Source organism: Peromyscus californicus, unplaced genomic scaffold, assembly GCF_007827085.1.
Source record: "Peromyscus californicus insignis strain IS unplaced genomic scaffold, ASM782708v3 Scaffold_10__1_contigs__length_136768540, whole genome shotgun sequence".
Taxonomy (NCBI): domain Eukaryota; kingdom Metazoa; phylum Chordata; class Mammalia; order Rodentia; family Cricetidae; genus Peromyscus; species Peromyscus californicus.
In genome coordinates this window covers 59,238,375-59,261,965 of record NW_026294391.1, presented here as the reverse complement: position 1 = coordinate 59,261,965, position 23,591 = coordinate 59,238,375, and the positions used below count along the sequence as shown (strand labels likewise).

Below are 23,591 nucleotides of genomic sequence, written 5' to 3'. Positions count from 1 at the left end.
TATTGGTATTAGCTCTTCTTTGAAAGTCTGGTAAAATTCTATGTTAAAACCTGTGGCCCAGGGCTGCAGGATAGGATCTCCAGGACACAGGGCAGCAACAGAATGTCCAGGAAGAGTCCCAGTGAAGGCCCAGCATTGATGGTGCAGCAGAGACTAGGGGCCTTGAACCAGACCAGTCACTGTTTGTGATGAACACCTGCATGTAAAAATGTATGGATAAAGGGGTTTACTGTCACACTGCAGCCTCCATGATGAGGTTTTCCTCTTCTTCCTTTTTTTCTTTCTTCCCCCCTCCTTTTCTCTTAAATTTTATTTTGTTTTATTTTCGGGTGGGGGGAGGGAGATGGGAAGGACTGGAAGGCATGATGTAAAAGACACAAAGAATAAATAAAAAATAAATAAAAAAATTACTTTGGCTATTTTGAGGTTTTCTGCTTCTAAATGAATTTTAAGAATTTTAAGATTACCTTTCTTTCCCTGGACAATACCATTAGTAGTTTTTTTGTTTGTTTGTTTGTTTTTTGGTTTTTTGAGACAGAGTTTCTCTGTGTAGCTTTGCGCCTTTCCTGGATCTCGCTCTGTAGACCGGGTTGGCCTCGAACTCACAGAGACCTGCCTGGCTCTGCCTCCCGAGTGCTGGGATTAAAGGCGTGTGCCACCACTGCCCGGCACCATTGTGATGGTGATTATTGCAAAGAATCTATAAATCAGTTTGTTTGGTTGGTTGGTTGATTTGATTTTTTTCTTTTCTTTTCTTTTTTTCCTTTTTTGGTTTTTAGAGACTGGGTTTCTCTGTGAAACAGTCCTGGCTGTCTTGGGTCTCTCCCTGTAGACCAGGCTGACCTCAAACTCACAGAGATCTGCCTGCTTCTGCCTCCCGAATGCTGGGATTAAAGTCTGAATCTGTAAATTGTTTGGAATAGTATAGACATTTAAAAATAATAACTTAGGGGACTAGAGATATGGCTCAGTGGTTAAGAGCACTGGTTATGCTTCCTGGAGGATCAGGGTTCAATTCCCAGCACCCACATGATGGCTCACAACTGTGTGTAATTCCTGACATCTTCCTAGCACCCACATGGCAGTTCACAACTGTCTGTAACTCCAGGATCTGACACCCTCACACAGACATACATTACATACAGGAAAAATACCAATGCATATAAAATAAAAATAAATTATTAAAAATAACTTTCCAGTTTATGAATATAGCATACTTTCCCATTGTTTTGATTTATTGCTAAATTACTTCAGTAGAATATTATACTATTGTTTTGCTTTTGAGACAAGGCCTTGCTGTGGATATCTCAGGACAGTTTTGAACCTGCAGTTTTCCTGGGCTAGTCAAGAACATCATGGTGGGAACTACATGGTAGAAAAGATGTTCATTTTATGGTAGCCAGGAAGCGAAGAAATAGGAAGTCCCATAGACTCCTTCAAGGCATATCCCCCCAAACCTAATACTTTCTAGTAGATCCTCCTTTTAAAGTACTCCACCACCTTCTAATAATTCTGTGCTGAGAACTAAGTCTTCAACACTTGAGACTTGGGAGTGGGGGTGACTCCAAACTCAAAACTATAGCACTTTGCTTCTGGCTTCCATCTATGTCATACTGCAAAGTGCGTTTATTCCACCTCCAAGAATCCTCAGAGTCTTAACGGTTCCAACACTGCTCAAAGCGCCAAATCCAAAGTCTCAGCTGAGACTCAAGGTAGACGCTCGGCTGTGAGCCCCTGCAAAAATCAAAAGACAAGCCGTGTGCTTCAAGAAGCAGTGACACAGAGCAAACATTTGCATTCCAAGAGAGAGGAACAGGAAAACACAAAAGACAGACTGGAGCAAACAAACCCAAAATGTAGCAGGGCAAACGTTGAATCCTAAGTGTAAGCTTGGCACTTCCTTCGCCCAGGCTGAGGTAGGGGTTGGGCGGCTCTACTTACTATGACCTTGCTAGGTGTAGTTACACATGACCACCTTTTCAAGGCACTTTCATATGCTGTCCATGTCCCTGACACCTCTTTCCTTCCGCGGTCTCTGTGTTCCTTTGGCTTCACCTTCACATCTCCATAAATACCACCTTCTGAAGGAGCTGCTTGCAGCACCTCTGACCCTGCTGCATACTGCCTGGCCTCCTTAAAGGGAGACTCGTCAACATTTTATTGTTAAGTATGATATTAGTTGTGGGCTTGTCTTATATGGCCTTTATTGTGTTGAGTTATATTTCTTGTTTGCCTGATTTGTTGAGTTTATTTTTTGTCTTGAAAGGGCAATGAATTCTGTCCAATGCCATTTTTTTTTGCATTATTTAAGATCATCAAGTAGTTTTGTGCTCATCACTTTCTTCCCTTACTTTTCCAAATGCAGCCAGGAGTAGAAAGTTAATTTCACTATAATCATTATTTTTGAAAAGATATTTTAAGCTATCAGATACATAGGCATCCAGACCTCACATTTTATTAATATTTGACTAAGACAATGTCTTGCATATCTCTATTGCAACATCATATCATGGGTGCTCTATTGCCCTCTTTTAGCACTGAGATTAGTAAATTCCTGAAAAACCAGAACCAACTCAGAAAACAGCACGAAAATCAGTAGCAGAGTTCTGAAGCTGGCACAAGGACAATTTTTTTTCTCTTCAGAGAAACCTCATTTTTTCTTTTAACGGCATATATCTGAACGTGTGAAAAGCAATCCCTGAATCTACAAAACAATGCTTAAATAAATCTAAATTACATCCGTAAGTAAACCGAAAAGTAACATGTATCCACGGATTGAAAGACCACGTTGTGTCAATACTGGTCTGTGTGTTGGCCTCTGTGCCTTATAATTGATTCCAGGCAGCGCTCTACGTCTTGTTGCTGAGTTCCCCCACCCACTCTCTCTTCGTGTGAGATGAGGTTGTCAGGGCAACCAATGCGGAGCACTGCGGCCATTCTGTAATGTCTGCTTGACTGCTTGCTGCAGTGCTCACAGCCTTTAACCAGCAGCTCAGGGCGAGCCCTGCAGATCCACCAACTTGCCTTTCTCCGTGGAAACTTGGTAACTATGATGTACGAGAGAGCCGCTGGAGTGTCATCCCCTCCCGACAACAGTGCACTTCGAAATGTGGCTAGAAACATCTGGCTGAAACATTTGAAGTCAACATCTGTTTGTAAAATTCTCAATAGGTGCTGGCGGCTGTGGAGTGCCTGCGTGAGGGAGACAGGGAGGATCCATGCTCCTGCAGGTTATTCACCATCACCAGTCCAGTTTTGCATCAGGAAAATGAGGCATTCTGTCTTTCTGTAGACGTTTCATTAAGGCTCTCTGCACTTGCCAGTGTAAGGTTCTCTACTCATCCTGATTACCAGTCTTGGAGGCTCTCTTCATTGTTTGCTTAAGTCTTCCAAGCTGTGGCCTGTAGGTACCTGTGATATACCCCGGCTTGCACTTCCTTTTACCAGAAGCTTCGGGAGTACAATCAACTGCGACAGTCAGCACCTCCATGGCCTCCTGTCAAGAAACCTTCACAAAGTGACAATGAATGACTGTAGGGAGTTCTCAGAGTCGTCAATCACAGTTGGCAAGGGTACAGTGCTTCACGAATTCATGGAAAGTGTGGAAAGAATTGCAGGTGGTTTTATCCACATTATTCAGGAAGGCAATGGTTAGTTATGGAAACTTCCATTTTTGGTTTTAGGGACTTGCACACTATATGGGGAGATGACACAGAGGAAATTGGGGTCCTCTCTTGGGGTTCTTAGTCACCACTTATAAAGGCATTTAAGAATGGACTCAAATGGAAGCCCAAGGACAATTTTATTACAGTTTAAAAGAAAAAAATCCCCATGGCAGTCAAGCTGTAAACCGCAGCAGCTGCCGCCGAGGAGAATGGAGGATAAAAGGAGAAAAGCCACGTGATTTAAGTTAGTATGGAGGACAGACACATGGTGGGAAGGGGAGCTTCAGAGAAAGAATGAGGAGGCCCAAAGTGTCAGAAAAAGCATCCTTAGGTTCTGGCCAGCAAGACAGAAAAAGAAAAAGCAGAGGTTGTGCCTAAAGATTGCTGGGCCCAGTGGAATGTCATGGTGGCCCAATGGGAATTCTGGGAAGGAAAAGCACAGTATTTCATTAAAGGAAAAATTATTTAGCCTATTTCTTTAGCATGCCTTAAGGTTAGCCTGCCTTTCTAGGGGTGGCCCCTTGGCTGGGTGATTGATTCAGCACAACTGGGATTCTTATGACTCCACCCAGGCCAGAGATTTTCTCTTAACAGGCATTTATGGCTATTCTAACAATCTGTCTATTAGCAACATGCCTTAGTGAGGGAGAGAGGCCTCTTCAACGGCATTGATTTTGTGGATGTTGACACTGAAATGTTCCTGCAAAATTATTGAATGTCTGTAGATGGGCTGTGGAAACCACCAGCTTTGGTTTGTCTCTGAAGACAGATGAGTCTGTCACATAGACTTAAAAGTTGTATTCAACAGAATTGCCCAAAGAACGGGCCTAATTTGCGATGGGGAAATTTCATGTTGAATTGGGCAGTGGACAGAACTGGAAAGTGACGGGAGCAGGAGCAGCTCAGACTGGCTTACCCTGCCTTTGTAGGAGGTCCAGAGCACGTTGATTTTCAGGGCCTTTGTCTGCTGGCTGGAGAGCAATTCAGAGAGGGTAGAGACCTATAAAGATGAAGATGTAAGTGTAGGCGTCTGGATGGCAGTCTTACTGTCCTAAGAGACACCAGCATAGTCCCATGGCTACAGGAAAAGACTCACGAGACAGGGTTGCTGTCATTCCAGGAGTTCTCGCCCCAGGAACTAAGCAAACTATGGGAACTGGAGGAACTGAGTGGCAGTTCTTATCAGTGTGGGGAAAGATAACAGCCATTTGAAGCAGAATTGTTTAAAGATCAGGGCAAGCTTGATGGTAGTCTCTGTTTAATGCAAAGGAAGCCAAGATTTGGCAGTAGATTACGTGGACTTTCAAGAGAGTTCTCAGTGGCAATTTTAGCTGTAGCTTGCATGGTATTTCTTGATGTTTGCACAAATCCTTCCTCAAAACAACTGATAGTGTAGTATAAACATTTTTCTTTGTATATTAGAAGATAGTTTAAAAATAGTAAATTATTTCATAAAAGTAAAAATATTTCTAGGTCCTGATTGTAATTGGCAATTCATAATTCATCATTATCATTTTTCTTAAAATTTGGCCTATTTCAAAAATCCAGAATAGTAATCCAGTTTGAATCATTAAAAAAATGTTTATGGGCTGGAGAGATGGCTCAGAAGGGCTGGAGAGATGGCTCAGAAGGGCTGGAGAGATGGCTCAGAGGTTAAATGCATTGGCTGCTCTTTCAGATGTCCTGAGTTTAATTCTCAGCAACCACATGGTGGTTCACAACCATCTATAATGATATCCAGTACCCTCTGGCATACATGCAGACAGAATAGTATTTTACTTACTTTTATTTTATGTGTTTAAGTTTTTTGCCTGCAAATATGTATGTGTACCACATGTGTGCCTGGTGCCCAAGGAGGTCAGAAAAGGGCATTGATTACCCTGGGACTAGAGTTACAGGAAGTTGTGAACCATCATGTGGGTGCTGGGAACCAAACCCCAGCATTCTGCAGGAGCAGCAAGTACTCTTAACCACTGAGCCGCCTCTCCAGTCTGGTTTGCTTGAATCTTACCTGGCTTGCCAAATTACTCTTCATAACTTAATTATGAAAATGACAGACCAAAAAGAGCTTACAACATGCTATGTGTTCACTACATGAATGCTTGCCACTTATGCCAAAGTTTGGGGTTTCTGGAAATAATGTGAGACTCTGTAGACATTTGGATGAAGTGGAACTTGACCTTGAAAAGGAACCAATATGATCCTCAATTTTGGACTACAGTTTTAAAGACATTAATAAGAAGACTGATGATATTTAGGGCCTTTTCTTTTTGCCATTTAACAAGTCCTGACTGAAGGTTATGGTTTTAGCACTTCTGCTAAACACCAATTGTTGCGAGAATGAACAAAATAAACACTATAGGGAAAGATAGTTCTGAATCGTTGACATTGGAAAAAAATAATAATTCTGCTTTCCTCCCATGTTTACCTAGTAGAATAACTTGAATCACAGCTGGTAATCATCTATAGAAGATATGCTCTTAGCTGGGCAGTGCTGATGCATGCCTTTAATCCCAGCACTCGGGAGGCAGAGGCAGGAGGATCTCTATGAGTTCGAGGCCAGTTTGGTCTACAAAGCAAGTTCCAGGACAGCCAAAGCTACACAGAGAAACCCTGTCTCAAACAAAACAAAACAAAAAAAATGCTGGAGAGATGGCTCAGCAGTTAAGAGCACTGACTGCTCTTCCAGAGGACCTGAGTTCAATACCCAGCATCCACATGGCAGCTCACAACTGTCTGTAATACCAGTTCCAGGGGACCCAACACCCTCACACAGACATACATGCAGACAAAATACCAATGTACATAAAAAAAGAGAAAGAAAAAAGATATGCTCGTGTGTGTGTGTGTGTGTGTGTGTGTGTGTGTGTGTGTGTGTGGTGTTGTGTGTGTAAAATCATAAAGCTATAAGTGGAGGGAAAGCATGTGATTAATTTTCAAGTACTCTAGAGTCATATAGTGCACCCGAGAAGAGAAAAATAGCATATGTTACACATTGTAAAGGACATGTCCACCTAAGTTTAACAGAAATTTCCCAGAATCACGTTAGTACGCTTTAGAAATACCAGTGTCAGCAGAGAATTCCATTAAAAACTAGCCCATTAAAACTAGGCAGATGGTAACTATGTGCAGATTTTATTAGACCACCTAGCTTATGTTTACTATATAAACCTTTATACAGTGAAATGCAATGATGAGGTGTAAGAGCAAATGCTCGAAGGGAGCTGGAGAGAGGGTTCTGGGCTTAGGAGTGCTTGCTGTCAATCATGAGGACTGGAGTTTGTGTAACAAGCCTGATACCCTCCCTGTAAACACCTGCAAATTCAGCTCCAACACCCTCTTATGGCCTCTGTCTATGCATAGGCGTACATACCCGCACACACATGAGCATACACTCACACAGACACATCATACCCATACGTAAATAAAATGGACCTTAAGACAAAGACCGGGGCTGGAGAGATAGCAAAGTGTTTGAGAGTACTGGCTGATGTGCCAGAGGACCTGGGCTTTGATTCCCTGCACCTGCATGGCAGCTCACAATTATTTGTAACTCTAGTGGTGCCCCCTTCTGGCCTCTTCAGGCACCAGGCACACACCTATCGCACAAGCATACATATATGCAGGCAAAATACCCATATACATAAAATAAAAATAAATAAAATATTAAAGAAAAAGAAATACAAAGACCAGAAGATCACTACCGGGCAAAGCTTTTATTGTTGCTATTACATCTAGGCCTAGAAATGGCCTTTTCCCGACTAAATGTACATCCTCTCTTAACATAAAAGAAAAGTAAAATCTCACTTACTGGGTAGTAGAATTGTTTCAATGAATTTTACCAGTGGCTGTTTCCATCATGTTAATAGACAATCTTCACTTTCCATGGGCTCAAACTATAATGACTCTAGGTCATTTTCTCTTTCAATTTCTCTGCCCAGCATCTAAAATGAGAACAAAGGTAGAGGCTGGGTAATTAAGACAGCTCTGAAAAAAAAATGTGTCATTTGTGTTGTATGCCCCCCTCCCCTAGCAGATTGCTTTTGCATTTTTAAGCAGACATACATAATACAAATGAATTTTATTAAAAGCACTATCACACACATGCTGTTATAATTTGTTCTTATTCGTTTCCCTCCCCAAGTCCCTAGCACACCCCTGCCTCTCCTTAGTCTCTAACCTCTCTCGGAGTAGTCGCCATGTCTGGAGACCATGTCACATCTATTCCATTATTCTCTTTTCTTCCTTCTTTATCCCTCTCTTAAGGCTGCTTCCTCTCCTCTCACAGTCACACACACACACACACACACACACACACACACACACACACACACAGAGAGAGGCTCTGCATATGAGAGAAACATGCAGCATTTGTATTTCTACACGTGGCTTATTTTGCTTACACAGTGATCTCTAGTTTGATCCATTTTCCTGAAAATATCAGGATTTCATTTTTTGCAATGCTGATTAAATTCCATTTTAAACCACATTTTTTCCCATCCATTTGTGTATTGATGAGCATCTAGGCTGATTCCATTTCCTAGGTATTGTAAATAGAGCAGCAATGAATATGGAGGTGTAAGTATCTGTACAGTAGGATGTAGATTGGTTTAAGTATATTCCTGGGAATGATACAGCTTACCAATGTGATAGTTCCAGCTTTAGTTTCCTTCAGGAAATTTCACACTCTCATAGTAGTTGCACCCGTTTCTATTCCTGCCAACAGTGTGTAAGGATTCCTTTCCCCCACGTCTCGGCCATCATTTGTTGTCATTTCCTCCTCCCCTCTCTCTTCCTCCTTCTTCCCCTTCTTTTTAAGTGGGAGAGGCATGATTCTTTTTGAAAGCCTTTAGGAATAAAACAGTTAAGAGTGGAAGACAGGGCTGGAGAGATGACTCAGAGGTTAAGAGTGCAGCCTGCTCTTCCAGAGGTCCTGAGTTCAATTTCCTGTAACCACATGGTGGCTCACGACCATCTGTGATGGGATCTGGTGCCCTCTTCTGGCCTGCAGACATACATGCAGGCAGAACACTGTATACATAATAAATAAATAAATAAATAAATAAATAAATAAATAAATAAATAAATAAATAAATAAATCTTAAAAGAAAAAAAGAGTGGAAGACAAAGGACCAGATAGGAGGAGTTTCTCTTTTCTTTTTCTTCCTTATCTATCTGTCTGTCAGTCTGTCTGTCTGTCTATTTATTTATTTATTTTTTCAACTATTTATTTATTTTTGCAGTGCTGAGGATTGAACTTAGGGTCTCACACATGCTAGGCAAGTCCTTTACCACCAGGCTACATTCTCAGGCCATGTCATTTGTTTTTTTTTTACTGGAGTGTGATGGCATCTCAAAGCAGTTTTAATTTATAATTCCCTGATGGCCAAGGATGTTAAACAGTTTTCAAATATTTATTGACTTTTTTTTTTTTTTTGGTCTTTCGAGACAGGGTTTCTCTGTGTAGTTTTGGTGCCTGTCCTGGATCTCGCTCTGTAGACCAGGCTGGCCTCGAACTCACAGAGATCCACCTGGCTCTGCCTTCTGAGTGCTGGGATTAAAGGCGTGTGCCACTACCGCCTGGCGGCTAATTGTTTTTCTTCTTTTGAGAATTATCTAACAGTAGGTTGCTTTTAAAGTTAAATAAATACACGTTCCCCATTCAGACTCATTGATAATATTACATATTTTCTCCTTGTTTTGTGTATCTGTATATATATCGTCTATCTATCTGTCTATCATATTTGTTTTAATCCTTTATCCCTTTGTCTTGAAACATGAGGTATTGACTAGCCGGGCGGTGGTGGTGCACACCTTTAATCCCAGCACTTGGGAGGCAGAGCCAGGCGGATCTCTGAGTTTGAGGCCAGCCTGGTATAGAGAGAGAGAGAGAGAGAGAGAGAGGAGAGAGAGAGAGAGGAGAGAGAGAGAGAGAGAGAGAGAGAGAGAGAGAGAGAGAGAGAGAGAGAGAGAGGAGAGAGAGAGAGAGAGTTCCAGGACAACCAGGGCTACACAGAGAAACCCTGTCTTGAGAAACAAACAAACAAACAAACAAAAAACAAACAAACAAAAATCCCAGAAAAACCTATTGACTACATCAATGAATTTAAGCGTGTTAACATGTATTACTTCAGAGTATTTAATTTATAGGGTGGGGAGATGGGTACATATCAAAGACTAATTCCTCTTTTGGAGAAGAAATTAGTGCATGTTTGATTGTTCAAGATGTTAGGAGGAATTATGATACTATTATTGTCTTTATTTTGAATTCAGTATGTTTTAAGGTGACTCAAGCACCCCAGATGAGCACCAATGACAGACCAAAGTTCAGTTTCACCCTCACTGAAATCCAGTTTAGTGAGACCAATGAGTTTATTGGGGTTTCTTACAGAGATTAGGTGAGGGGTTACTTACAGGAGGTTGGTAATCCCCAAACAGCTGCATCACTACAAAGTCTGCATCACCACTCTATCACGAGTCCTGATCTTACTTAACCTTTGAATTCCTATGCAGAATACAGCATCTCTGCAGATCACCTGCAGCTTTGCAGGAAGTAACTGGCTGGAATGCCCAAGGGAGGGTTTTTCCTATTGAATGTCAATAGCTTCATTACCATTACCATAGCATCTTGTTTATCCCCAGAGGAAAAACACTATGCATCCCTACAAAGAGCTAGAGTGTTGTTTTGAGTATTTTTCCTTCCATAGCATGGACTGAATTCATTCATTCAGTTGAAGACTTAAGTTGATGGAAAGTCTGGCAAGGAGAAAATTGCTTCTATCTGACAGATTCACACTTTTAAGGGTTGGACGGTGGGGCACTTTTAAGGGTTGGACTGTGGCATAGCTGGGATGGCGGGGCATTTTTAAGGGTTGGACTGTGGGGCACTTTTAAGGGTTGGACGGTGGGACACTTTTAAGGGTTGGACTGTGGGGCACTTTTAAGGGTTGGACGGTGGGACACTTTTAAGGGTTGGACGGTGGGGCACTTTTAAGGGTTGGACTGTGGGGCACTTTTAAGGGTTGGACGGTGGGACACTTTCAAGGGTTGGACTGTGGGGCATTTTTAAGGGTTGGACGGTGGGGCACTTTTAAGGGTTGGACTGTGGGGCACTTTTAAGGGTTGGACGGTGGGACACTTTTAAGGGTTGGACGGTGGGACACTTTTAAGGGTTGGACGGTGGGGCACTTTTAAGGGTTGGACGGTGGGGCACTTTTAAGGGTTGGATGGCGGGGCATTTTTAAGGGTTGGACTGTGGGGCACTTTTAAGGGTTGGACGGTGGGGCACTTTTAAGGGTTGGACGGTGGGACACTTTTAAGGGTTGGACGGTGGGGCACTTTTAAGGGTTGGACGGTGGGACACTTTTAAGGGTTGGACTGTGGCATAGCTGGGACGGCGGGGCACTTTTAAGGGTTGGACGGTGGGGCATTTTTAAGGGTTGGACTGTGGGGCATTTTTAAGGGTTGGACGGTGGGGCACTTTTAAGGGTTGGACGGCGGGGCACTTTTAAGGGTTGGACGGCGGGGCACTTTCAAGGGTTGGACTGTGGGGCATTTTTAAGGGTTGGACGGTGGGGCACTTTTAAGGGTTGGACGGTGGGGCACTTTTAAGGGTTGGACGGTGGGACACTTTTAAGGGTGGGACGGCGGGGCACTTTTAAGGGTTGGACTGTGGCATAGCTGTACCAGGGATCTTAAAAGTTCTTATTAATAAAATCAAACCTGAGCCAGTTATTGGGGTGAAATGCTGGATGGTCAGAGAGACAGAACAAGCCACAGCTAACCTCACCTGGCCAATTTCTCAGCTGATCTTATTTCCTCAGACTGGAAGCCTCTGGGTCCTCATATCCAAATGGCTCTCAGCTGAACTGTGTTGCTAGACGCCTGAAAGCTTAACCAGCCAAATGCTTCTGGTTTCTGGTCCTCATGCCTTATATATCTTTCTGCTTTCTACCACCACTCCCTGGGATTAAAGGCGTGTGTCACCGTGCCTGGCCGTTTCCAATGTGGCCTTGAACTCACAGAGATCCCAGATGGATTTCTGCCTCTGGAATGCTAGGAATAAAGGCGTGAGGCCAACATTTTCTAGCCTAAGTATCTAGTGGCTTTTCTGTTTTCTGACCCCAGATAAGTTTATTAGGGTACACAATATTTTGGGGAACACAATACAACCACACATAGCTGGGATGGTGGGGCACTTTTAAGGGTTGCACTGTCGCATAGCTGATGGTGAAGAGGCACCTGGTGGCCAGTGATGATGTAACTGCCTCTGCCGAGGCAGGCTGGCCGCCAAGGCAGGAACAAACAATAACAATAACAAAAACACACTGAGCATGACATAAAAAAAGAATTTTATACACTTTGGGTAGGAATACAAATTATAGTTATTATGGAGACTATTATGGAAGTTGCTCTAAAATTCAAAAATATCTATGATATGATCCAGCTGTCCTATCTCTGGATACCTATGCAAAAGCAATGAAATCAGTATGTCAAAATGATAGACACATTCAAATTTATTGCAATCATCATAGTTGAGATATGAATTCAGCTTATGTGTCCATCAGTGGATTAATAAATAAAATGTGCTGTATAAGTGATTATTATTCAGCCATAAATAAGAATGAAATCCTGGTGTGTTTTTTTTTTTGGTAGAAAAATGTATGGAATACAACTATTTCATTAGCTGAAATAGGATTAGCGTAGGCAGACAAATACCATGTGTTCTTTCTCATAAGTGAAAGCCAAAATGTCAATCCAAAGGTAGGATAGTGTTATCAGAGGTTGGAAAGTATGAAGAAAAGAAGATGGGTAAAGACTGGCTAGATTTGATCACAGCAGATCATGTTTTTAAGTTGAAATATCGCACTGAAAGTTACTAATATGTAAACTTGATATGTATTAAATAATTAAATATAAAAGAAAAATTTTAGGTATGCAAGTGTTTCTTTAACATACTGATTTTGTGTCCTTTGAATATATACCCAGTAGCAGGATTGCTGGATCATATGGTAGTTTCGTTTTTATTTTTTGTGGAAGGAACTTCAATAGTCTTTTCATAATGGTTGTGCTTACATTCACATGAGCAGTATGCAAAGGTTCTCTTTCCTCGACATTCTTGGCTTCTTTGTTCTCTTTTGTTGATAGTGCGCCCCCTAACAGGAGTGAGGTGATATTTCATTGTGGTTTTCACATTTATCTTCCTGGTGAAAAATGATATGAAGTACTTTTTGTATAGTTGTTATTCATTTGCTGGTTGTTGTTGTTTGTTTTTGTTTTTATTTGTTTATTTGTTTTTTGTTTTTTAGTTTTTCAAGCTAGAGTTTCTCTGGGTAGCCCTGGCATGTAACCCCGGCTGCCCTGGAATTCACTATGTAGACCAGGATGGCCTTGAACTCACAGAGATCTGCCAGCCTCTGCTGGGATTAAAGGCATGCACCACCCTGCCTGGCTTGTGCGTCACTGGTTCTTTTACCACTTATAAAACCACATTTTTCCTATTGAATTGTTTCTGTTCTTTATATAATGGCTTTATTCCCAGGCAGATGTATAGGTGCTAAATATGTCTATAATCATGTAGGTTAACTCTTCATTCTGCTGATTGTTCCTTTCCTATGCCCAAACCACATTTTCCAAACAAATACAAAGCAATATTAATTAACTCCAAGGTTTAGTATCGTTATCAGCAGTTTAGCAATTCTTTCCTACTCAGTTTTCAACCCTAGAGTGATTTTAAGACATTCCCTAATCCCAAAATTCTGTGAGCTCCATTCTGAGTTTAGAGAGGAGTTGGGACAATATTGAGTTAGGGGGTGTATTGGAAGATTGAGTTTATAGCTCTGGCTTCCCAGAGACATGACTCATGTTTATTGTTTTAGATAGGAGACTCTGGCATTCATTTTGATGTTTACTGTCCAGGAATAGGTCACATCTAATAAGTACTTCACCTTCATGATCTCAAAACAGTGTACTCTGTTGCATTTTGTAGGAGTTGATGTGAGAAGACTTTGTTGATCATCATGTGGCCCTCCTGGTGGGAAAAAGGTACATTCTCCACTGGGATGTCACTTCATTACCCTGCCCCTCTTATTTCCTCATGTAATCAATCTGAAGGTGACACTCTTACCCACGTCCACTAAGGAGATCCAAGCGAGAAGCCCAAGACTAGCTTTTCTTGAATGCTGATGCTTTTCTTTCTGTAGGAATTATGAGGTCTAAGAAAAGAGCTTCCTACTTTGTCTAGGGGTTGGAGGTCTTATCTGTCATATTGGAGCAACAGACCCTTTTAACAGTTCACATGGCTTTGATATGCAGCAGGGTTCCTCCCCAGCCCTCCTTTCTTCAAGGGTTATATTGCAAGGAAAGGTGAGGATTTTCACAGCAAATAAAAGGGCTATCCTAGTCTTTATTGTTTTGAGGAGGAAAAACTGTTAGAAGGGAGGTGTTTATGACCCATTGGTCACACTGGAATAAACCTTACCAGTTCCTTTCTCTCATCAAGTTGAGTCTGGCCTCCGGCTATATATAATGAGGAAGGTCTCATAATCTTTCCAGGAGAAGAGGATTCTCTTTTTATCTGAAGAACACTGAGAGGATGGAGGATGGGTTGCTGGGAAGGAAGCTCCTTAAATCAGTGAGAAGAGCTGGAATACAAAATAGCGATGCTATCTGTTGATGGTTACAGTCCTCACAATTCCCTGGCTGTGCTTTACTGAGGAGAGGCTTGACGTTGATCAAGTAAACCTGTGCAAGTGGGTTTTTAAATTTTCCCTGAGTAAGTTTTCCCTTGCAGTGTGTGCAAATAGCATTGAAATTGAGAGACAACATTAGAATTCAATCGAAAGCTCAGGATTTTTAATTACAAAACTAAGCAAACCCATAAAGACCATTTTCCCCTAGACCAAAAAGTTTAGAGAGAGGAACCAAAGAAGAAATACAATAACTCCAGTGACCATATGCTAACTAAACAGTTCTATATTAAGGCCCTGAAGAGCCCAATAACTCAGCTAGGTAACTTAAAACTTCATGCTGCACATTGCTTGCATCGTTCCCTTAGGAATCAGGCACTCACCTATCAGTTGCTTGCGGTGGGAAGGAAAGAGAAGGAAGTGATAGTCTAATGCAGAATTTGGTTTATTTTCTCTCCTCACTTCTATTACTTTGAGCACCCTTTAAAAAAGTATGTGTGTTCTTAAATTTTATTATAAAAATATTGCAAATAAAAAAGTCACACACTGAAATTAGCCAGACCCAAGAACTCACTGAACATCCATACACTTAGAGCAACCATTTTAAACAGAAGTTGTGGACCTTCACATTGGATTTTATACTTTCACTGTTGAATATATTTTTATGCACCTATTCACAACCAAAACAAAATCCATGGCAGAGTTAGAACTAGAAAAACAATTAGCTTTATGTCCCCTTCATACGTCATGTCCATTACCTGCAATCAGTCTCTCCTCATTTCATAATATTCAGCCTTTCTTGTTCTCTTTTCTTCGTGTTATACTGTACCCATGTGTACTTTTGTTATATATATTATTGGCTAGATTTTGAATTTGAGGAAGAATATATGGGGGGTTTTCCTGAGATTTTGTGACTCCACTCAATATTATTAGTTCTAAGTCCATCCATTTTCCTTAAAATTTTGAGTACATCTTTGTTTTTCTTTTTTTTAAATCACCCTCTATCCTTAATTCTCCATTAGCAACACTGCCCAGTCCTTCATGCTTCCCACTAGTCCTTCAAGAAGGGTCCAGCCTAAGTATTACCAATGGACTGAAATCAGTTTCCTTATATATAAAACGAGGCTGTTGAACCTCAAGGGACATTGGATGAATCTGTGACTCTGAGTTCGGTGTTCTTTAAGAGAAGAAAATGAGAAATCGGGATGAATCAAACAGAATATATTAGAAATGCAAATATGACTATTCTTCCAAATGTGTGCTTGAGACGAGCTACCAAAGGTTACAGCTAGAGAAAGGACTTTTAAAAATTGGATTACTTAAGCAAAGATGACTGAACTACTAGTACTTTATGGCCTTTTCAGAAGTAGAGGGAGTAAAACATCACTTGCCATCAGAAAATTAGCAGATGAGTAATGTGGGAGATGGGACTTAATGGCAGTCTTTAAATATGTGGAGATTTATCAGAATAGCATGAGCAAAGATTGAAATATAGTGTAGAGTCTTCCAAAGAAACACCTAAAAAGGACTGGGAAAGTGTTTTTTCCCCCATTATTTCTTGCTATGTTTACTATTAAATACACTTGTTACTTTTTCAAATACATAAAGAGAAAAAGACTTACTTCACTGGGTAATTTATCTTTTGTTTGTTTGTTTTTAAGATAGGGTCTCACTATGTAGTTCTGGTTGTCCTGGAACTCACTATGTAGACCAGGCTGGGCTCAAACTCACAGAGATCAACCTGCCTCTGTCTCCTGAGTGTTGGAACTAAAGATATGTACCATCACTCCCAGTTCAGACTGGGTAATTTGTATGTGGAGAGAGAGGGGGCACTGATGGAGTGAACCCAGAGCTTGGTACATACTTGGCAAATAATCACTTAGCAACATCCTCAGCCCTTATACCCCACTGTAGAATAAATAGGAGCTCCTAATCTTGATAGTACACTGGAGGAATTTTGAAAGCCTACATTCTGGGGCCCTACTGTGGTCCCCATGAATCAGAATCTCTGGCATTAAAAAACAACTACCAAAATCGATCTAGGGCCTTTGTTTATGTCTCTGCAGTCTTTCTGTCACGAAGGAGAACCAGCAGACTGGAAAGTTATGTCTGCTGCTTCTGTGCTGATGAAGGTATGGTTTTGGAAATGTTGCTTGTGAAAAACTCACCTTTAACCAGGAATCATATGTTTCATCTGACAAACCTACTCCATCCACAACAATACCAGGAAGAAAGCTCCCTAGATTATTCCCTGTACCAGCAACCCTAGGGACCAATATTCATGGGGCTAAAACTCCCAGGATAAATGCTTCTAGGAGCAATGTTCTGAGCAACAACCTTGGAGTTCAGTTTCTGGGAATAATGCCCCCAGAATCACTACTTTCAAGAACAGTATACCATGGTCAAAATTCCAATACAGAGGTTCTTAAGAAGAAGGGTTCAGCAGGGTGTGGTGGTGCACCTGGGAGTCAGAGGAAGGCAGATCTCTGTGAGTTCGAGGCCAGCCTGGTCTACAGAGTGAGTTCCAGGACAGCCAGGGCTGTTACACATAGAAACTCTGTCTCGACCCCCCCACCGAAAAAAAAAAGGTTTCTTAGGAAAATATTTTCTAATTATGTTACCGGGGAAACGATTTCCAGAAACAGCTGTGTTTGTACTTGCATCTTGAAAGCCATCCAAGTGATGCATTGTATCTGAAATAATAAGTCATCAGAGATATTTCAGTTGAAGAGACCAACACTCTGTGCTCACATTTTTCCAGTTTGGGAGATCTGAATGCAGACTGAGTACCACATTTTCTTAGAAAGGATGTTTCTAACTCCTCCCTTATCCTCACACCTCCTCTTAGTATGTAGAGTTTTAAATCAAGATATGAAATTAAACTGGGTGGTGGAGGGAAATGCCTTTAATCTCAGTACTCAGGAGGCAAGGCAGGTGGATCTATGTGAGTTCGAGGCCAGCCTGGTCTACAGAGCAAGTTCCAGGACAGCCAAAACTGTTCCACAGAGAAACCTTGTCTCAAAAAAAAGATATGAAATTAAGTGAAGTCCATAAATCTTAATTATTTATTTGTATATGCACCAAGTATAACAATTATTCAGATCAAATGTAGAATTTTCTGTCACCCAGAAGCTTCTACACACACAGCTTACTTATCCTGGAGATGAATTATATTATCATGGGTAAAATTTGCCACTACTGTTATGTCATTAAAATAATTTGTGTATTGCTCATTTTGTTCAGTATAACATCTGTGAGATACATCTGTCTTCTTGAATAATCACTGATTCCTATTTATTGATGAACTTTATTCCATTGTATGAATATAGAAAATAAGGGTTTTAATTCTCCTTTTGATGAATTTTCTCCAGAGTTCAGCTATTAATAAAAACAAAGCTTCTATAAAATTCTTGTAAACATTTTTGTTGGGTAGATACATTCATTTCTCTTGAGACTATACAGCATTGGAATTGTAGAGTAATTGAGTATTTATGTTGAAAATTTCTACATAGCAAAGCAGATCTCCAAAGACAACCTATTTGTGTTTCTGTCACCAATATTCAATTTGTTCCATATACTTGCCAAAATTTATGATTCTCATATCTAACTTTATATAATCATGTGCATGCATATACTGAGGTTTAGTTATGGATTTTCTCAATATCTAAAGATGCTTAATGTATTTTCATATGTTTATTGATCAATTGTAGATTCTTCTTCTGAAGGGCTTGTTACAGTTTTTTGCCCATTTTAATAGAGTTACTGTCTCTGTCTTTCTTCACAGGGTGCCCTTCATACCCACATTTCCAGCAGCAGTCTTTTCATGATGACTTAGCCATAATTGAAGGTGGTATTCTCTTCCTGTAGCCATAAGTTTTCACAGGTCCCACCCTGCCCCGCGGTCCCACATTCCTCGGGTCCTGCCTGGCCCCACAGTCCCTTAGCCGCTTATAAAATAATCATTCAGAGGCTTAATATTAATTACCAATTGTATGGCCTATGGCAGGTTTCTTGTTAGCTAGCTCTTATAACTTAACCCATTTCTATTAATCTATATGTTGCCACATGGCTGTGGTATTATCAGTCTGCTGACATCTTGTTGCTCCTTCCGCGGTGGCTGGCATGTCTCTTCTCTCCTTTCTACTCTCCATATATCTGTTTGGATTTCCCATCTGCCTCTAAGCTGCCTCACCATAGGCCAATACAGCTTTATTTATCAACCAATCAGAGCAACACATATTCACAGCATATAGAAAGACATCCCACAGCATCTTACCACAGCGTCCCTACTTCTATGTCCACACTAGCAGAATCATTAACACCTGAATTTCAGTCAACAGTGTATTTAAGGTGGTACAGACTTTGTTTTTGATTACCACATCTGTGTGGTGACAGTGGGGCCAAGCAGTGATCAGGGCTTCCATTTTCACTCAGCAGCAATAAAGAAGATGGTCAGTGAGGGGCAGGACTAGCCAGTACATTGCTATCCCTACTGATTTCGGTGGGTACTGATGAGGAACTGCGTGTTTATCCCCACAAGACAGTCATGAGATGCTACTGGCCAGTGCACCAATTTCTTAACATCTGGTGTTAGCAAGGCCCGGTGAGACGTGCAGCTGCCCCCTCCTCTTAGAAGTAACCAGTGATATGAGTTAGAACTCTGCAACTACAGAGATGGTATAAGTGCATTTTGGCAAGAAATTGAACTTATGTCCTGCCAACAGAAACAAGGTAGCATTAAGTAGCAAGGTGCTTTTCCTCACCCTGGTTTCAGGGTCACAGCAAGAAGCTACCCTCCCATGGAACAATAGGTGGAGCAAAGTAGGGCTAGTTAGCACTCCACTTCCCTTCAGTGTTAGTGGGGCCTGGGGGGAGAATACAGCCTGGCCCAGTGGTAATGAGGTGTCAAAGAGGCAACAATGGGGCAGGCCCGAGGGGTGTGAGTGGGAACTCTGCTTTGGGGAGTTAGCATACTCAATAGAGTTCCCAACTTCTGTCCTCACCTAGCAACAATGTAGTTAAGGGAGGCAGTGTGACTTGCTCCTCCATGGACCTAATGTCAATAAAGGCCAGGTGGAAGATGAGATTCACCATGACCACTCCACCAAGAAGCAGCCTGAGACACGCAGAACAGTGCGGGGCAATGTCTGGGTCTCCTGCTTTTCCATCAATGGAAGCATGAGGATGTTAATCTTGCGTGTTCACGTGGACTCATCAAGGCAGAAGTAAGTTTGAGGTGCTGCTATCTGGTACTATCTTCTACACCTTCCATGGCAGTACTGTCAAGTAAGGAAGTAAACGTCCTCCACCCTCACCCTAGTATGCGACAACGGAAGCAAGCAAGCCAGTGAAAAGCAGCCGTGATTACATAGTGCTTGTGCAAACAGGGCCAGTGGTGCCCAGCGGAGGATAAAACTTTCACTCCTAAGAAGCAGCGCCAGACAGAAATTTTGTTGCTAGGGGCAAGGATCACACCTGGAACTGGAAGTTCCTAAGAAATCGATTCAGTTTTAGGTCAGCTGACAGCCTGAAGACCATCATCCCTGTTTGTGTTCAGCTGCAGCCATCACGTAGGATGGCAAAGTGGCAAGTTATGACAAACCTTATTTAAATTTAGATAGATGAATTTTTTCAAAGTTTGTGTGTTTGGGCGGACTTTTTGTCTTAAGATACGGTTTTAGGGTTTTATACTTTATCTTTTTTTAAAAAAAATACCCTCTGGTGCCACATTACATACTTGTAGTTCAACCAATCACAGTTGCTGCATTTCATTTCTTTTTTCTTTTATTTTTGAGATTATAATACAATACAACATTTTCCCCTTTCTTCTTTCTAAACCATCCCATATACAGTTTCCTGCTCTCCTTCACATTCATGGCCCTTTCCCTATTATTTGTTATTGCATGCATATATGTATTATATTGTGTTTTTAATGTTTAATAAAGGCTGTTTTTGCAATGTGTTTTAGTGCATCCTGAGTCAACAGTGTAAATGTGCCTTGACTTTTAAGTTTTAAATCTATATATAACCTTTTTCCATTGTGGTGTTACCATGAGAGACTGATTAAAATTCAGAATTGTACCCAGCTATTGCATTTTTGATACTAGATTTGTGTGAGTCATGATTTCCTAAACTTAATGTGTGTGTGTGTGTGTGTGTGTGTGTGTGTGTGTGTGTGTGTGTGTGTATTCATGTGGATGTTCCTGTGCATGTATATGTGTGGAGGCCAGAGGAAAACTGCAGGTATCTTTCCTAAGGTGTTGTCCACCTCTTTTTGGAGACAGGGTCTCTTACTGGACTGGAACTTGTCAAGTAGGCTAGGCTGGCCGGCCAATGAGCCCCAGGGATCCTCATATTTGCCTTCCAGTGTTGGAATTACACGTGTGCATGACCATGCCTGACTTCTTAAATTTTTTTAATGTGTGGTCTGGTGATTGAATTTCTGACCTCATACTTGCAACACAAGCATTTTACTGACTGAGATATTGTTCCAGATCCTGCAATACTTTATTATGTATGTATATATGCATACATGCATTCATTTGCAGCTCTGGGGATTATGTGTTCTGTCACCAAGATATATGCCCAGCTCTTTATTTTTATTTTTGGATAGCATTTCATTAAGTTGCCCAGGCTGGCCTTGAACCGTTCTGATTTCACACTTGAGATCTTGTCTCAATCTCCTGTGTAGCTGGAGTTGCTGGTGTGTGCTACTACACCTAGACTTACTAAAGACAAAGTTCAAATGTTTGTTTTAAAATCAGTGGCACCAGCTGATTTTCGACCTCAGTGTCTCTCAGGCCGTGTCTTCTGACAGATGGCATTCACAGAGGCTTCCCTCCTGTCGGTTTCCCTAGCAGGAGCCCTTCCTGTGGGAGGAAAAGTATGTTTCTTGTACAGAGCCCATGAGGGCTGCTGTGGGTCAGATACATGTGTGTTGGGAAATGGTGAGTATTTATATTCTGTTGGATTGGAAATTGCCTGTGTTTGTTCTATTAAACTTATCCCCAAACAAAGGTTGAAGGATGAATTTAAATCTATAACGAAATAAATCTGAATCCACGCAATTTGTAGCAACTGAATTCTGAGATTCATTGATGCCCTGCAACCAGAAGTGAGCTGGGGTGATCCTTGTACCTTCAGATCCTTGTGTTTGTTCCCAAGCCACAATCCTCCCCACACCTCCGGCCTGATGTGTACACTTCTTGTTTATCATATGCTTCCTCTAACTTCCACAGCCTGTAGCCAAAAAGGCTTGGCATTTTCTATGTTGAATATAACTATTCTGTATTACTGATGGTGTGATCATTTTTCAATGAGTGACGGAAACCTCCCTTTATTAAAATATAAAAAAGCAGACGGACATTGGTGGTGCACACCTTTAATCCCAGCACTTGGGAGGCAGAGGAACGTGGATCTCTGAGTTCGAGGCTAGCCTGGTCTACATAGTGAGTCCAGGATAGCCAGGACTTTTACACAGAGAAACTCTGTCTCAAACAACAACAACAGCAACAGCAGCAGCAGCAACACCAACAGCAACAACACCACCCCACAAACAAACAAACAAAAACAACCCCCCAAAACCAACAACAACCCCCTCCAAAGCAGTAGTAAAGAAATATGGGAGGCACAAGTTGGTTATTTGTTTTTTTAAGTTTGACTTGCATACCTTGTTTCAGTCCAGTGAAACACTGTTTTCTTTCACTGATTACAGCCAAGGATAGACAACACTTTTGGTTTTGGTTTTGGTTTTAAAATAGAAAAGCTGTGTTTCATAGTAAACCTTAGCCCACTCCAGCAATGAGACTGGCATGGAGTCAAAGCCAGCCCCAGATCTGACCACAGCAACTGTGGTGGCCCCAGCACCAATAAACTTGATTGCTGTGTCAAAGTCCCAGGAGACAAAACTGGTTTGGAACTCGCGTCAGGCAGCCTGGAGAGGGGAGCTGCTGCAGGAAAGCTGTTGGTTGAGATGGCGCCTCTGTTCTCCTCAGGAAGGAGGCAGACACTGGTCTGATTAGATCCCTGTACAGAGCAGACCAGAGCTAGAGAAATGAGCCCTGCCTTGGTAGTCTGCAGGTTTTCAGTCTCCTAACGGATTATACAAAGGTGCCACCTGGTGGCCTGAAATGGTCCGACCAATACCGGAATTAGCTTAAAGGGAAACATTTAAAAATCTTGGAATGGCTGTGTGTGTGTGTGTGTGTGTGTGTGTGTGTGTGTGTGTGTGTGTGTGTGTGTGTGTGTGTGTATGAATGCCCATGAATGCACACACACAGAGCAGAGGTTGATGTCAGGCGACCTCCTCTATCACTAGCTTCTTTATTTTAGTAGCCAGAGCGTCTCCCTGAATCTGGAGCTCACCAATTGGCTAGACTGGCTGGTCAGCAAGCTCCTGAGATCTTCCTGTCTTTACCTCCAGTGATGGGATTATATATGTGCACTGATCTTCTTGGCTTTTATGTGGGGGCTGGGGATAGGAACTCAGGTCCTCATGCTTACACAGCAAGCACTTTATCCACTGAGCCACTTCCCTAGATGATTTTTTATAAGCAAATTCATGTCTCATATCTTGTAGCCATGTTTATGGGAGACCAGAACAACAGAGAACAATAACATTTTTATTTTTTATTTTTTTTTTTTTTGGTTTTTCGAGACAGGGTTTCTCTGTGTAGCTTTGCGCCTTTCCTGGGACTCACTTGGTAGCCCAGGCTGGCCTCGAACTCACAGAGATCCGCCTGCCTCTGCCTCCCGAGTGCTGGGATTAAAGGCGTGCGCCACCACCGCCCGGCCAATAACATTTTTAAAAAACACTGAGTGATAGGTCCACTATTGACTGAAACACATTGACCCATTCATTATAGGAATGAGTCCCTGTCAATGCTCTTGCTCATCATGTACCCTCAAGGTCTTCTCACAGAACACATTGCCAATTTCCGTTTTCTTTTCTTTTGAATCTGGGAATGGTGGCATCCACCTGTAATTCTGCATTTGGGAGGTAGATGCAGAAGGACCAGGAGTTTAAGTTTTTCTGCAACAATATACCAAGTTTAAAACCAGCCTAGGTTATACGAGATCCTGTCTTAAAATTTAAAAAAAATTCTCTGCTTTGATTAATATTGTTCAGAAATTATGATGGATAATAAGCACGTTGAAAGTGTACTTCACCCAAAGTTCCTCTGTAACATTGGGGCATCCAACTCTGGCCTACAGGCCTAGCATATCTGACAGACTTTTT

At 41.6% G+C, this 23,591-nt stretch overlaps 3 pseudogenes; 1 reads left to right on the top strand and 2 right to left on the bottom strand.

The window, feature by feature from the left end:
* Positions 1-2,937, bottom strand: part of LOC128116799 (endoplasmic reticulum-Golgi intermediate compartment protein 2-like) — a 33,850-nt pseudogene extending 30,913 nt beyond the window's left edge.
* Positions 2,938-3,049: 112 nt separating this feature from the next.
* Positions 3,050-4,866, top strand: LOC128116790 (UDP-GalNAc:beta-1,3-N-acetylgalactosaminyltransferase 2-like; annotated as a pseudogene).
* Positions 4,867-22,061: 17,195 nt separating this feature from the next.
* On the bottom strand, positions 22,062-23,344 carry LOC128116783 (ATP synthase F(0) complex subunit C1, mitochondrial-like; annotated as a pseudogene).
* Between the last annotated feature and the right edge of the window lie 247 nt (positions 23,345-23,591).